Here is a 7726-nt window from a genome sequence, read left to right as displayed (position 1 = left end):
TCGGTGTTAAAATCGGGGAACTTCGGCCTTCGGTTCCCTTCTTTACCACAATTATAACAAGTGAGTTTGGTTGTAGTAGATGGTTTGGTACAATCAGGGGTCATATGCCCCCTTCGCCCACAATTGTGACAAGAATAAGGAAAAACTCCGGAAGCACCTTTCTTCACACTACCGACACTCTCGGTTGCACCTTTACTCTTCTTACTCGAATGACTAGTAGCTTCGAACTTCCTCTGGCCAAAAGTAAATCCACTCTTTCTCAAAGCGAGCGACTCAAAATCTTTGGCCATATGAAACAACTCATCAAAACTTTTCACCACCTTTATACTAATCTTATCTTGATAGTTTCTATAGAAGTCTTCCTTCAATATTTTATCGTTCCCAACATACTCCGGGCAAAATTGGGTCTTTGACAAGAAAACGGATTTGAGAGTGTTCAAATCCATCGACCCTTGCCTCAAGGCACACAACTCATCCTTAAGTCTAGTAAGATCGGCCGAAGTTCGGTACTCGTTGAAAAACTCCGCCTTGAACTCATCCCAAGTGAAATCCATGCATTGTTCTTCACCATAAAGATGGATTTTCGCGTCCCACCATAACTTGGCATCACCCCGTAACATGCTATAACCATACCTCATCTTCTTTTGGAGAGGGCATTCACAAGTTCGAAAAGCCCCCTCCATATCGGAGATCCAACGATTGCTTTTTAGCGGATCCCTTTCGCCATCAAAAGTGGGAGGTTGAGAATCCTTGAAATTCTTATAAAAGAAGTCCCGCCTTCCCACATTGTCTTCTTATAGAACAAGCTTAACTTGTTCCTTAACCATATTGACTACTTGCTCATCAATTGAATCTAGAAACATCTTCTTGACGTCTTCGAGAAACTCCGCTTTTTGGCGTTTAAAGATGGCCTCAACCTTGGCCGTGAACTCAACATCCTCACTCGTACCTCCATCATTGTTCTCGGGTCCGTTTCTCATCTTCATACTATAAAACGGAAATAGATTAAACAATGAAACGAGAGGACAAGACACAAATATATACATATACACCTCACCGCCCCATCTTGCTCAACAATCGTCGTACATCGCTCGTTTGACACGATTTGAACCCGTAACAATGGTAGCTAATCATTGTTACGCGAGCACATCACATTAACTTGCTAGTACAATGTCTATCTCGCTTGATGATCGCAAAACACAACACAAAACAATTAGCGCATAGTTAGTTCACCTAAACCTAGGCACTAACCAAATTCCCGGTCCGACCCGTCTCCTACAAGTCCCGCATAAAGCTCATACACAATTCAAGTCTAAGTCTAGGCACCTATCTCAAGTCGCCTAAATCCCTTAGACCATGCGCTGATACCACTTGTAACGACCCAAACCTCGTTATACCAAAATATGACCCCCCATAAAAAAATCTGTTTCAACACATCTGGACGGCGTCCAGTTATCTGGACGGCGTCCAGCAAAGAAGACTTGGACGGCGTCCAGAAGATCTGGACGCTGTCCAAATGAACTACCAGATTCTAATCAAGGTGTCCAATTTACATGAGCGGAAAACCCGCTCCCCGACACTTTTAAACTAAAACCTTTTCACAACATGTCATAATAAGTTAAACTAAGAGATTTCCACAATAAAACCAAGTTTTACATCATCGGGCCCACATCGGCCATTTTACGAGTTTTGTTCAAAAATACTAGTTCGATCATAAGAGTTTAAATTCCAAACAACACCTAGAGCATGGTGTTTGGGGTTAAATTACCCACATCTTGGCCAAACTTTAAAAGTTATACCTTCCAAGTGCATCCCCTATCAAAACAACGCGGGAGGCCACTACTATTCCAAATGAATACCTTTGCCCTTGTCCACGCCGGAGCCTAAAAAGAGTAAACAACGAGAGGGTAAGCTAAAGCCTAGTGAATGGAATAATTATACATATACATATATAACCTACTTACTTGCAATCACTTACACAATACCGCAATACAAGCTAGCAATTCGACAACTATGCAAACATTATGCATAAACTAATATCCGCAATTCATAATAAGCTAGCGACACCAAAAGCATATAGTTCACAATTAAATATGCTAATACAAAGGGTCGATAAACATGTGTGTGAGAGAGAGAGTGTGGAGAGAGAAAGTGAGGAGTGAGAGCATTTTCGGGGGTGGCACGGAGGTAAAGCGAGGGAATTACAACGGGAAACTTCAAGATCGGTTAATGGACCTATTCGGAATCCATCTGACTTCCTTCATGTTTTTCAATTTTCCAGAAAGTTGGAATGTGTCTGATTTATGGCGTTCGTTCAAGCCTCATGGGGATACTAGGGACATCTACATGGTTGGGAGAAGATTAAGAAACGGACAACGCTTTGCTTTTGCAAGATTTGGCAATGTTTTCAATGTCAATATGTTGCTAAAGTCATTGGAAAAACTCAAATTCGACAACAATCAGATTAGGGTCTTCATAGCTACTGATCGGGACCAATAGAAAGATAATCATCATGTTCCCAACACTAAATGGTCTGACAACAATGGTCATAATGGTTTCAGCAAGGCTTACCGGGATGGGAGAAAGTACAATGAAGTAACAGGAAAGTTCAATGGAGATTTGAGGGAGAAGTTGAAGAACAGATTCAATGAAGATTTGAGGGAAAAGTTGAAGAAAAGAGACCTTAGACACAATCTTACAAAGAATAAGGAATTCAGGGATGAGCATGTCACGTTGGATAGGAAGTTTAGATGGACGGTAAATGAGGCTGATCGGTCCACCCATCTGTTCAAAAGAGCCATCATCGGTTCAGTAAAAGATTGGAAACTAATTCATCAAATCGTGTATCTTGGCAAAGCTGAAGGGCTAAATAATTGTATCATCAAATATGTGGGTGGTCTTGAATTACTATTCGTGTATTTGTCTACCGTCGAAGCTGAAAGGGATCTACATAACAAGAACCATATTATTCATTAATGGTGTCACAACGTTCGTCCGTTAGACAAGACATACAAACAGGAAGCTAGACTTGTGTGGATCGATATATTTGGGGTTCCAGTATTGGGGTGGAATGAAGGTGTATTCAAAAAGTGTGCAAGCTTTTGGGGCGATGTTATTGACACTGACAATTGTGTTATTGATCAAGACAATCAAAACCTTGTATGTGGTAGTGTGCTAGTTCTTACGAAGGCTATGACTAACATTGATGATTAGGTGGATATCGATATTGGTTACGATTTTATTCGTGCCCAGGTTAAAGAGAATGCAAGCAAAGTCAGTGAGATGAAGATACTTTGGCAAGTCGTTGAGGATAATTCTGGTGTAAATGGCGTCGGTTATGATAACCCTACACACTCGGACAAAGAAGATCTGGAAGATGATGAGTTTATAGACGACACGTATGACAACTCCGATGATGACGTTCAAAACTTCGTATATGATTCCGATGACGATGATGATTTACCTCCGAAGAGTAACGAAAAAGGTGTTCCTAACCAACACACCGGAGATCACAAATCCGGCGATTTCTCAGGTAACAATCATCATGGTGGAATACCGTTAGTAGAAGACCAAGGGTCCGAGATTTTCGGGACAGACATTCTTTTTGAAAACATTAATGATGATGAGTGCATTGGGCAGTCCAATGAGACTTTCAAGGATACAGCGCGTGAAACCAACCCTAACCCCATTCAAAAAAAGTATGCGACGATTGATTCTACCAAACCAATTAATGATGAATCGATGGTTAATTCTCCCCAGCAAAGGGCCCAAAATGGTAATAATCTTGATGGGCCATCAAAAGAAGAATTGGGCCTCAAAACAAACTTCGATGTTGCAATGCATGGTGGGCCAGAAAAATTTAATGATAACATTATGCCTAAAAGTGCAAGCCCATCCAAATTAATCTCAACTAGTTCTATAGATAAAGTCGATTGTTCTGTGAGAGAGAGAAAGATTTCAAGGATACCTAACAGTAAGAAACATGGCGATAAGAAGAACGTTAGTTGCTGTTCGACAAACATAAGAAGGTGGAAAACATCCTCACAAATGATGAAATTAAAGAGCTCGTCTAGGAAGTTGGACCCTGATCACCCAATTCGATCCAATTGCTCTTCCTGTGCAGCTAAATCTTCTTCTTCCAATGCCTGCTCAACTGACAAAAAAGGTAATCCTTCAAACAGTCCCTCTTTCGATTCACTCAATTCTGTAGAGGTGCGTAATTATGGGCATAAACTAGGCCTCAAATGGAAGGAGAGAACTCACTCTCTCTGACTTCTCTCCCTTCCTATCTCGAATATTCTGTCTTTAATGAAGACAATCTCTTACAACATCAGCAGTTTTAAAATTGGTAGTCGGGACAGTCGTTTCGGGTGGTGTAAAAATTTGATTCGTAAAGAAAAGCCTGATTTCTTTGCCTTACAAGAAACAAAATTACACCTTGTTGAGAAAAATTGGATCAATTCACTTTGGGGTTCATGTGATTCTGAGTTTATTCAGAGGGAGATGATCGACAAGTCAGGGGGTCAACTAATTATCTGGGATTCGAAAGTTTTCGAGGCTATTAGTGTAATTAGTCTAGATTTTGCAATTGGCATTCGTGGCTTGTGGAAACCCTCTGGTACCAAACTAAATATTATCAACATCTACGGGCCACACAATGATCTTAACAAAAAGAAACTATGGGAAGATATCTCTGTTCTAATCGAGGGTGGTATTGATGAGACGTGGCTTCTTTGTGGTGACTTCAATGAGGTAAGAGACAAAAGTGAACGAATTAACTGCGAGTTTGTTGATTATCGGGCACAATGGTTCAATAATTTCATATCGAGCAACAGGTTACTAGAGATACCTTTGGGCGGCAGAAACTACACTAGAGTTAGCGATGACGGGCTAAAGTTTAGTAAGCTCGATCGCTTCCTTGTTTCGGAAAATTTCTTCTCTTCTTGGCCGAATCCGTCGGCTATTGCTCTAGATAGAAATCTTTCCGATCATTGTCCAATTGTATTGAAAGATGGAGAAAAAAACTACGGGCCGAAACATTTAAGATGTTCGATGCGTGGCTTGACGAAGAGGATATTGATCAGGTCATCAAAGACGCATGGGCTATTCCGGTTGACAACATTAATCGAAAAGACTGCATTTTTAGGAATAAACTCAAGAAAGTCAAGGAGGCCTTAAGAGTTTGGAGTAACAACAAGTATAAGCAGATTGACGGGGAACTCGAGTTATTGAAAAACACGGCTACTGAACTTGAATTGCAAGCTGAGACGGGTCCTTTAAATGAATCAAACTATAACTTATGGAGGGAGTCATGAAAGCAGTGGATTGACAAAGAGAGGATTAAAACGAACATGCTCAAACAAAAGGCGAGAATCAAGTGGGTACTTGAGGGTGACGAAAATTCAAAGTATTTCCACTCGGTCATTCGGATGAAAAATAATAGCGGCAATATTAGAGGACTGAAAATAAATGGGGTATGGAACGAGAGTCCAATGGATATTAAATCCGCCGCTTTTAACCACTTCAAAACTATTTTCGAGGAACCTAGAATAGACAGACCATGTATTGAAGATCTTGCTTACCCTAATATTACCACCGAGATGTCTGAGGCTCTTGAATCAGTGTTTAGTGAAAAGGAGATACATGAAGCAGTCCTTGATTGTGGTAGCACGAAAGCTCCTGGACCGGACGGCTTTAACCTACGCTTCTACAAAAAATATTGGGCGCTCATCAAAGGCGAGCTTATTGAAGCAATTGAATGGTTTTGGGCAAATGCAGAATTCTCAAGAGGATGCAACGCATCGTTCGTGACACTTATTCCAAAAAAAAACTGATCCTCTAACTCTCGGTGAATATCGTCCAATTTGCTTGATTTGTAGTTACTACAAGATCATTGCTAAGTTACTGTCGAACCGTCTACGAAAGGTAATCCCTTCACTTGTGGGCTTTGAGCAAAGTGCTTTTTGAGAGGTAGATTTATCTTAGATGGAGCTCTTATTGTGAACGAGACTATCGAATTTTTAAAGGCTACCAAGCAAAAGGGTATACTTTTCAAAGTTGACTTCGAAAAGGCGTTTGATTGCTTAAATTGGAACTTTCTCATGGATGTGATGAAATGTATGGGATTTGGTGTTAGATGGAGAAAATGGATCTCTTCATGCCTTAGCTCATCCTCCATTTCGGTTCTTGTGAACGGGTCCCCCACACATGAATTCTCCACTAGCAGAGGGGTTAGGCAAGGCAATCCATTATCCCCTTTCCTTTTTATTCTTGCGGCGGAAGGTTTAAATATCTTAGCAAAAGCGGCCACGGATAAAGGACTTTTCAAAGGGGTGGAGATCGGTAATGATAAAGTCCTAGTCTCGCATCTCCAATATGCGGACGACACCATTTTTATTGGTGAATGGAGTAGGACCAATGCTTCTAGTCTTCGAAATTTGCTACATTGTTTTAAGCTCGCATCGGATCTAAAGGTCAATTTTCATAAGAGTTGTTTGTATGGTATTGGGGTGCGTTTTGAAGATGTAAACTTTGTTGCTAAACGCATTGGATGTCAAGTCGGGAATTTGCCTTTCATGTACCTCGGCTTGCCAATAGGTACTAAAATGACGAAGCTCAAGGATTGGAACCCTATCGTCGATAAAATTAAAAGTCGACTTTCGGATTGGAAAATGCGTTCGATGTCTTTTGGAGGAAGATTAGTGCTCATCAAATCGGTTCTTAATAGTCTACCATTGTACTACTTCTCGCTATTTCGTGCCCCCCTTGTGCGTTGAAATTAATTGAGAGTGTGAGGCGCAAATTTTTTTGGGGCGGGTCGTTTTCGGGGTCAAATATTCATTGGGTTAAATGGGATAACATTATTACATCTTATGGGAATGGGGGGTTAAATATTGGTTCGTTAAAAAGTAAAAACTTATCTCTCTTGGGAAAATGGTGGTGGAGGTTTAAAACCAAAACCGATGCTTTTTGGGTCAAAAATGTTCGTAGCATTTACGGTTCGAGTGGAGGCTTGGAGTTAGGGAGTGACAACAGTCATTCCATAGCTTCGGGGCTCTCGGGTTTGTGGCGTAATATTATTAATGCAGGTGCTGAGATCGATAGTTTAAATGTTCCCTTCCGGGGATCCTTCATCAAACACTTAGGCAACGGGTCTTCCACTTCTTTTTGGGACGATCGGTGGCTTGACGACTTCAAACTCCGGGACAAATTTCAGAGGCTGTTTAGATTGGCTTGAGACAAAGACGCTGCGGTCAGTGAAAGGCTAATCATACAGGATGATGGGTTGTCTACAAATTGGGATTGGTTACGTTCTCCGTCGGGTCGAACTAACAGCGAGCTAACTGAACTAATGGAACTTCTAGCAGGGTTCAGGCTGAAAAACGATGAACCAGACGGGTGGAGATGGGCTCTCAGCTCTAACAGCAGGTTCAATGTAAAAGATCTCACGAAAGCAATTGATGAATATGTGATCTCGGTCAGTGGTATCCCTCAAGAAATGATGCGAAACAACTTCGTGCCAAAGAAAGTCGAAATTTTTGTGTGGCGTGCGTTGAAGAAACGTCTTCCGGTGAAAATTGAACTCGACAAAAGAGGTATTGATTTGCACTCTGTTAGATGTCCTCTCTGTGATGATGATTTAGAGTCGGTAGACCATTCTTTAATTTTTTGCAAACACTCATTGGAACTATGGAATCGAGTATTTGGTTGGTGGAAATTAGGAAGC

The sequence above is a fragment of the Rutidosis leptorrhynchoides genome, chromosome 9 (assembly GCF_046630445.1).
Source record: "Rutidosis leptorrhynchoides isolate AG116_Rl617_1_P2 chromosome 9, CSIRO_AGI_Rlap_v1, whole genome shotgun sequence".
Classification (NCBI taxonomy): domain Eukaryota; kingdom Viridiplantae; phylum Streptophyta; class Magnoliopsida; order Asterales; family Asteraceae; genus Rutidosis; species Rutidosis leptorrhynchoides.
The sequence above is the reverse complement of the archived record's forward strand: the minus strand, read 5'-3'. Positions refer to the sequence as shown.